This window comes from Otolemur garnettii, unplaced genomic scaffold (genome assembly GCF_000181295.1).
Source record: "Otolemur garnettii isolate 467f Iridium unplaced genomic scaffold, OtoGar3 scaffold00122, whole genome shotgun sequence".
Lineage (NCBI taxonomy): Eukaryota > Metazoa > Chordata > Mammalia > Primates > Galagidae > Otolemur > Otolemur garnettii.
Window position 1 is genome coordinate 1,587,251 of NW_003852517.1, and position 8,886 is coordinate 1,596,136.

Here is an 8,886-nt window from a genome sequence, read left to right on the forward strand (position 1 = left end):
CCACCAATTTATAGTCTCATCTGCAAAATATACGTATGTGGCTTTTCCCCCTAAACTCTCATTGGCGTTAGCATTTTTTAATGTGAATATTTTGAAGGACACCATCTGCATATTAGCACGTGAATGGGGCTTGGTGCCCTTCCTGGGCAGCTGCAAATGTGTGGCCAGGTACTTCGCCATAAATCACAGCATTTTTTCATTTCTTCCGCAGAGCATATTAAATCTTTGAGTAATTCATGCTTGTTAATGACTTGATGAAGTAAACAGGGTTGCTAAAGACAGGTTAGCTTGTAAAAATTATTGAAAATTATGGCACCAGAACAGAAATGATTGTTTCCAGAATTCACCTCAAATGGTCTTAGGTAAAAAAAACTAAAGTGAAACATGATTAATTGAATTATCATTGAGAAAACTCAAAGATCTGATGTGGCTGTGAGCCTATAATATATTCTCAAAATAAATATGTTGGCTTTTATAGCCCTGAGCTGAGAAGGTAAAGCTATCTTGAAGGGTAAGGATAAATCTCACTATGATTCAGATGAGTTTAGCACAAATACGGTCCTATTGACCTTTATTTTATTGAAACAGATATTGAACAGCTGTCTGTGGGATAAAGTTAAAGATCCATTTGGTTCCACATCTTTGGATCAATAATTACTTGGGAAAGCATTACATCAGTCTTATGATGGGATGAGCTTAGCTCACGTAGATTGCAAAAGGAAAATCTCTGCCTAAACAAAAATCCCATTTCAGAACAAATTGAAAAGAAAAATGATCTACTGGAACTTCCCTGAAGGGATATTGTCTTAGCCCATTTGTGCTGATAGAACAAATGTCATAGACTGGGTATCTTGTAAATAATAGAAATTTGTTTCTCATAGTTCTGGAGGCTAGAAAGTCCAAGAGCAAGGCAGCAGCAGATGTGGTGCCTGGTAAAGGTTTGTTCTCTGTGTCCAAGATGGCACCTTGGCGCTGCATCCTCCAGAGGGGATGAACTGAACGCTGTTTCCTCACGTGGAAGAAGAAATGAAAGTCCTCGGCAGCTTTCTGCAGCCTCTTTTTATAAGGGCATTAATCTCATTCGTGAGGAGAACCCTTATGGCTTAATCACTTCCCAAAGACCCCACCTCTTAATATCATCATTTTGGGCTTTAAGTTTCACCATCTGAATTTTAGAGGGACACATATGTTCAAACTATAACAGACATTTATTTAGCACATATTAAATGTCAGGAACTGTATATAATTCATCCCTTTTAAGGCTTATAACATTAAACATAAGTACTCTCCTTATAAGTGTGTACCATTTTTCAGATATGGAAAATGGGGATTCGAGAGATTAAAGGATTGTCCAAAGTCCCACACCCAGTAAGAGGAAAACTGAGATTTGAACTCTAAACACTATGATGTCAAAGCCTTATTAATTCCACTATGGAATGCTGCATTATACATGTAGACACAGTATGGGCTCAGAGGGATTCACAGGCAATTAGCATTCAATCTCTCCCCATAGGAATGCACAGTGAGGAGCTCACCTGTCTGCAATTCAGGAAAGAATGTGTGGTTCTCTAGACCTAGCTCAAAAAATGTATTTTATTTTTTCCTGAGTTCGGAGCACTTTGTGTATACAAATAACCAATATTCAAGGAAGCTAGCTTTATTTACATATTATAAAGTATTTGTGTTTGGTTAATTTCTTTTGTTTGTTTTTTGAGACAGAGTCTTACTCTAGGCCCAGGCTAGAGTGCCATGGCATCAGCCTAACTCACAGCAACCTCAAGTTCCTGAGTTCAAGTGATCCTCCTGCCTCAGTGTCCTGAGTAGCTGAGACTACAGGTGCCTGCCACAACACCCAGCTATTTTTTTCTATTTTTAGAGACAAGGGCTCACTCCTGCTTAGGCTGATCTTGAACTAATGAGCTCAAGGGATCCTTCCACCATGGCCTCCTAGAGAGCTTGGATTACAGACATGAACTGCCAGGCCTGGCCCATTTGAAAGTTTAACATAAGATTCTTGATTGGAATTATTCTCACAAAGCTATGCAGATGTTATGCAAATTTTTTCCCTTTGAAACCTTTTAATTAGGACCAGAATTAGGGTAAGATGAGAGAGGCATTCCCCTAGGGCACAAAATTTAATATTGAGAACAAAACCCTTCTGTAGTGAAAGGAATAAAGATGGTAAAACTACATCTCTGGCAATGCTGTATTCATTACTTCATAGCAATCCATAGATGTTAGTAATTAATGTTTAATTAATATATCAGCCAAGATTTACAGGGCACTTGCTCTATGTTGGGCTCTATGATACCCTCAGGGTATTATAAAGAACAGAGACTCCCTCGGCTAATGTAGGTTGATCATGAGAAGAGTCCAGAAGCAAAGCCCCCTACTTGTACTGTCATGCCTCATAATTTTGAATTACTGTGGAGAACAACAGCTCTCACAATCTGATCCGAGCCCTGTGGACAGATTCCATCCTCCACTGGCTTGCTAAAACACCAAGGCATTTTATTGGTGAGTCTGCAAGCCTGTATCTCTGATCAGGGAATTTGGCAGCTTAGCTACCTAACTGTGGGCAGATGCTATCAAGGAGTTCTAGTAAAATTTAACTTACGAAAGAAGTGCAAAAATACCATTTAAGATAAAACTCTTTCTGGTCCATTGGAGCAACTTGATGCACTGAGTGATCACCACTTAGCAGAGACATCCACTCGTATGCCCTTTACGCTTGAAGAGAAAGTGAGAAGATGCTGGCACACACCCTCGGGAAGTCAGATGCACTTAGCCCCCTGGGGAAGCTGTAAAATTCCGCTGGAGGATCCTGAATTCTGTTGGTAGGCCCAGGCACTTAACCATCTGTATTTTAGAATCTCGAATGAAATCAGTAACATTGGGACAGACCCTCTGGCAAAAAAAAAAAACCAACCCAAAAGCCCCGGAAGAAACCCAAGCAAAAAAAAAAGCCAAGGGAAAAAAAAAAAAAAAAAATTAAGAACCAAAGGTCCAAAAAACAAAAAAAAAAAATGGAAAAGGTGGCCAAAAAAAAAACGAAACCAAGGGTGCAAAATAAAAAAAAAAAAAAAAAGAAAAAAAAAGCCCCAACAACGGAAAAACTCCCAATAAGGGAAGAAAAGATGAAAAGCCAAAACCATTTTTAAGAGGAAAGGTCTCATTCAATTCTGAAATAATTGTTTGGTGGGGGTAGGGTAGAATTTCTATTTTACTACATCACTATTATTTTTATTTGGATTTTAGTTACGCTGCCAAGCACTTGAACTTTTGATAGAAATTACCAGAACATATACTCAGGCATTTCTTTTGTTTGCCCCTATTAAATTTTATCAAGGCCTTTGGTGTCTCTAACTGGGGAGGAGCAAACAATTGAGTAGTATTATTTCAGATTCCATACCCTGCACATAGTCTATGGAAGAGCTGGTATGCCAAGGTGTTAAACATCAGAGAATCTGGGAACATTGAACAAGTGACCCAGATGAATTTGGTGGAGAAGCTCTGCTGGACAGGGCGGGACTTGACTCTTAACTGCTAAGAAATGAGAGGATCTCTAGGCCAATGTAAACCACACACATTTTAAATTATTTAATGGTCCCTGTTCCTTTGTTTTTCCCTCTGCTCATTTTTATTTATTTTTTCTCCATACCTCCTGGTGCCAAGTTCATTTTGAAGTATTTGTTTCTATCATAATTGTTCTCATTTTCCATCGTTCTACCATTTTCCCAAGCTTATCCTGACATTCTGATTAATCTGATTTTTAAAGTTGCTTTTAAAAAATATATCCCTTTGTAATCTTGTGACCTTTGCATAATTTCCAAAGTGGATTTTTTTTAGTACAGCAGATTCATTCCTTCATCAAACATAAATCAGTTTCAGCTCCTGCTGTGAGCCAGATGCTATGCTGGCCCAGTACCACGACAACTTTCTGTGAGAATGCTGGTTTCCACCTTGGGCCAATCTGGGCCTCTTAGGGTTTGTCTGGGGAGGTATGTGAAGTAGAATGGCTTCTGGACTAGCTCACCTGAGCATCCCCTAGCCCAGCCACTTGTTTATGCTTCATTGAGCACTTAGACCAGGCAATTAAAAAGGGAAAAGAGACCTTTTTTTAAAATTTTTTTTTGCAGTTTTCGGCCAGCGCTAGGTTTGAACCTGCCACCTCCAGTATATGGTGCCGGTGCCCCTTTAAGCCACAAGCGCTGCCTGGAAAAGAGATCTTTTTAATTGGTCCATTCAACCAGAAATAAGTGACACATCAGCTATCTATTTCTACCCCATTTTCCCATTACTGGTCTAGTTTCATCACAGGACAATCTTGTCTGAGCATTCGCCCCTTGAGATTCACATGCCTGACTGTATATGATGTAGTCATGGATCCTCCTGGCCCATGGCTGTCATACTGTGTCATCCTCCCTCCTCCGCACCACACAGGAAGAGTCAGAAGAGTCGGTGGGGTTTCAGGGTAACAGGTGGGTAAAATCGTAAAAGTACCACTTGCAGCTATCCCAGAATATGACCAGGGTCTAGGATTTGTTTTCAGAGTGAACTATTAGAAGCAAGTTTATTCTGTTGAGGGAGACAACCCTTCAAGGGTCTGTCAGTCTATCAGACCCCTACAGGCCTTCCTGGGTGTTATGGATTTAATTATGTCTCCCACAAAAGATATGTTGAAATCCTTATTTTGATAGGGGAGTCTTTCCAAATACAATGGGTATAGATGACGTCACGCTGGAGTAAGGTGGGTCCCTAATCCAACATGGCTGCCTCCTTATTAGAGAAGAGACACAGAGCCCTGCAAGGGGAAAATGCTGGGTGGTGATGGAGGCAGAGACAGAGTGCTGAAGCTTCAGGCCAGGGAGCACCAAGGACGGCAGGCAAACCACCAGGAGCTAGGAAGATGCAAAAAAGGATTTTACCTCACAGGTTTCAGGGCCAGATGGACCTGCCAACACCTTGTTGTTGGGTTTCTAGCCTCTAGAACAATGAGACAATAAACATCTGCTGTTTTGAATCCCCCCAGTTTGTGGCAGCCCATGGAAACTAATAACATGGTATATGCCAAGAAGTCAAGGACTTGAGTGCTCTCCATCGTGGCCACTTTTCAGGGTAGTAGCTCCTGATATTAACCTTAAGGAAGAGGTGATATCTCCATCTCAGACAATGAGGAGGTTTACTTATTGTTTGCTCTAAAAGTAGTGGCATTCTTCAACTGTGATGTACACCCACTGCATGTCAGGCATCCATCTGGATCAGGAGACTTAAGTGCAAAAGGGAACCCACCCATATTCATGCTGCTTGCTGGGCCACAAATAGCACGTTTCCAGCTACGATTTATGAAATAGTAACAGACTAACTTGTTAGCTTGTAAATCAGATGAAACCAAATCCCAGACCCAGCTAATTCCTGAAAGGGGCTATATCATTCCAGGACCCCTGTCCCAGGCTATTCTTGATACACGGAACGGGATAATACAAGGATCTTGTCTTCAAACAGATTAGAGTCCAGCTGGAGATAGGACATACACAGGACAAGCTAAATGACCAAGAAGAGAATGTGAGAGAGGCTACGAAGCAGTGCTGGGTGAGTTATCCTAGCACGTTTTAGTCTCAAGCACTGCTTTGAACCATATAGGTTTGCAGGAAGGAGGAAAAAGCGAGTGTTGCAGGCTGGGGTGCAAAAGCATGCAGGAAAGCTACAAGCAGGGTGAGGAGGTGCTGAGGGTTTGAATGGTGTGAGATTCTGAGAGAGGGCTGTTAATATCAGCCTCCTCTGCAGTTCCAGGGCATGTGTTTACATCTCCATGGTAGTATTTATTGCATAATACTGCAATCAGCTGTGTCCATGTCTTCCCCTTCCATTGAGAGCTTTTTAAGGGCAGTGAAATATTTTGTTCGTTTAAAAAAAATACTTCATATCTGTCACGTAGTAGGCATATAACAAATGTTGAGTAAATGAACAAATGGATACACGGAGGCCTAAAGACTGAAAATGTATAATTGACAATGCAGGGTTAGTGTATGTGCCAGGAGGTCACAGTCAGGAAGGAAGTCTGCTGTCATTACTGAGAAAGACCTTGAACGCTGGGGTCGGGGGACTGAACAGAACGGCTGCTGTTTGTCAAGGATGGAAATGACGATGTTAGAGTCTTTTCAGGAAGATTTATTTAGCAGTGACGTGCTCATGGGTCAGTTTAGTATGAGGGGAGAGCCTAGAGGAGGAAAGTGAGTCAGGGGGGTATTACAGCAATCCACACTGTAATTTCACTTTTTAAAATGATCCATATGCTGCGACCCAAAAGATTAGGATCGTGCTCCCTGTGAGTCAGCAGGGAAACGGAAGCCAGGATCACTGTCATGCTAGTTTATTATAGGGCACTAAGCATGACAGTGTTAAATGGCTGGCTGCCTGCCCAGCAATCTGTGCAGCCTTGAGATGCCTCAGGATTTACTCCTTCTCTGCAGAGGGCTCAGTGGAGAGCAGTGATCAGATGGAAACTTTGCATGTGGTCATTTATTGTAACAGAGACAAGTGGGCTCTAAGTAGCAGACATGTATCTTCCAGGTGCTGAAGAGCTAGCCTTTCCTTTGATTAGGCGAAGATGAAGGCGTCACCTCCCACTGCTAAGTGGCTTCTATGCCAGGAAAACCTTCTTCGTATTAGATGGATAACTCGGACCTACCTCTAGGTCTTCCTGATGGCCTGGTCTCAGCGCTGGCATGGAACGGTGAAACAGTCACAGTGTTTCCGTGTGTTGAATTCAGGTGTTAGTTATGTATGTGCTCCCCCTGATCACTGCTGAAACCAGTGGACAGCTATTGCTCTTTTGATCCAGGTCATTGAACACCATCTGCTCCCTGGCCAGCTCACAGACACTTAGCCTGCATACCTTAGCACAAAGGCCTTTGCTCCTAGGAAAGAAATAGAAATTCCTCTCCTGTCTTTCAAGCTGCTTATGATAGGAAACACTGACATATATATGGCCACTGTGATGGTCTTTGATTGCATGTTCTGGGATTAAAGAGACTTCATACCAGAATGTCCATACCAGTAAAAGCAACAAGAAGACCAATCCATGCACATTCACTAAGCTTCTTCAAGCTTGTCTAGCTTATCCCCTAGTTTTAATTGCCATCAACTTTCAAACCCAGTGGCTTATCTAGTGTATTTGATTCCCAAAGATGACCATTCCCCCACCAACATTTTATCAATAAAAATTTCAAATATACAGTGAAAAATAAATTTTTAGTGTAAATACATATACACACACCTAGATTCCATCATGAACATTTTGTTATTCTTGGTTTATGTTATATCTGCCCATTTAGAATGGATTATTTCCTTTTTTTTTTTGTATCAGTTAAAGATGCATTTCAAGATCTGAAAACACTCAAACTAATCAAAATAGTACTACTAAAATTTCTTTTAATATTTAAATCATATAAAACTTTGAACAATGTTGGCACAATTAACTAACCCCTACACAACGCATTATCTGATTTTTGAAAGTAATGGCATTTTAACAAAAATGAAAGGAGACACTAACATAGGAAAGAACTTCCATAAGTTTAAAGAAAAAATAATTGGTAGCAAGCTATTTAGGCAAAACAGACAAATGTTTTTACATGTTCCATGTTTATTTTTGACTTTATGTCATAAAGCCCTTGATAAATGAGTTTTCTTTCAAGTATAGGATTTCTAACATAAAAAATTATGTTTCAAATTTTTTAGAAAGAAATTAAAAAGCCACAAACTGCATTATTTGCCATAAATTCATAACACTAAAAAGTAAAACACAATTGCAAAAACAACAAAAATAAACAAATGGGATTTAATTAAACCGAAAAGCTTCTGTACAGCTTAGGAGACAACGACCAAAGCAAATAGACAACCTGCCCAATGGGGAAAGATATTTGCATACTTTGAATCAGACAAAAGCTTAATAACTAGGATCTATAGAGAACTTAAATTAATCCACATGAAAAAAGCCAACAATCCTATACATCAATGGAAGAGAGATGAACAGAACCTTCTCTAAAGAAGACAGATGAATGGCTAGCAAACATATTTAAAAAAGCTCATCATCCCTAATTATTAGAGAAATGCAAATTAAAACCACCCTGAGATATCATCTAACCCCTGCAAGAATGGCTCACATCATAAAATCTCAAAACTGCAGATGCTGGCACCGGTATGGAGAGAAAGGAACACTTTTACACTGCTGGTGGGACTGCAAACTAATACAACCTTTCTGGAAGGAAATATGGGGAAACCTCAAAGAACTCAACCTAGAACTTCTGTTTGATCCTGCAATCCCATTACTGGGCATCTATCCAAAGGGGAAAAAAACCCTTTTATTATGAAGACACTTGTACTAGACTGTTTATTGCAGCTTAATTTATAATCGCCAAAATGTGGAAACAGCCTAAATACCCTTCAACCCAGGAATGGATTGGCAAGCTGTGGTATATGTATACCATGGAACACTATTCTTCTGCCATTAAAAAAAAAAAAATGGAGATTTTGCAGCATTTGTATTAACCTGGATGGAGGTGGAACACATTATTCTTAGTGAAGCATCACGGGAATAGAGAAGCATGAATCCTATGTAGTCAACTTTGATATGAGGACAATTAATGATATGGTGGGGTATGGGGGAAGGAGAGACCAGACAGAGAGAGAAAGAGGGAGAGGGTAAGGGGAAGGAAAAGAAAAAAAAAAGAAAGAAAAGAAAATAGCAACTAATTCTCACATAAATTGGATTTAATTTTGACCAAAGTACATTATTTGAACAATAATTTTTAATTCAACTCATTAATATGTTGTTTAGGTTATTTCATCCTCATTTGTAAGTGAAATATGTTTGTAACTTTCCTT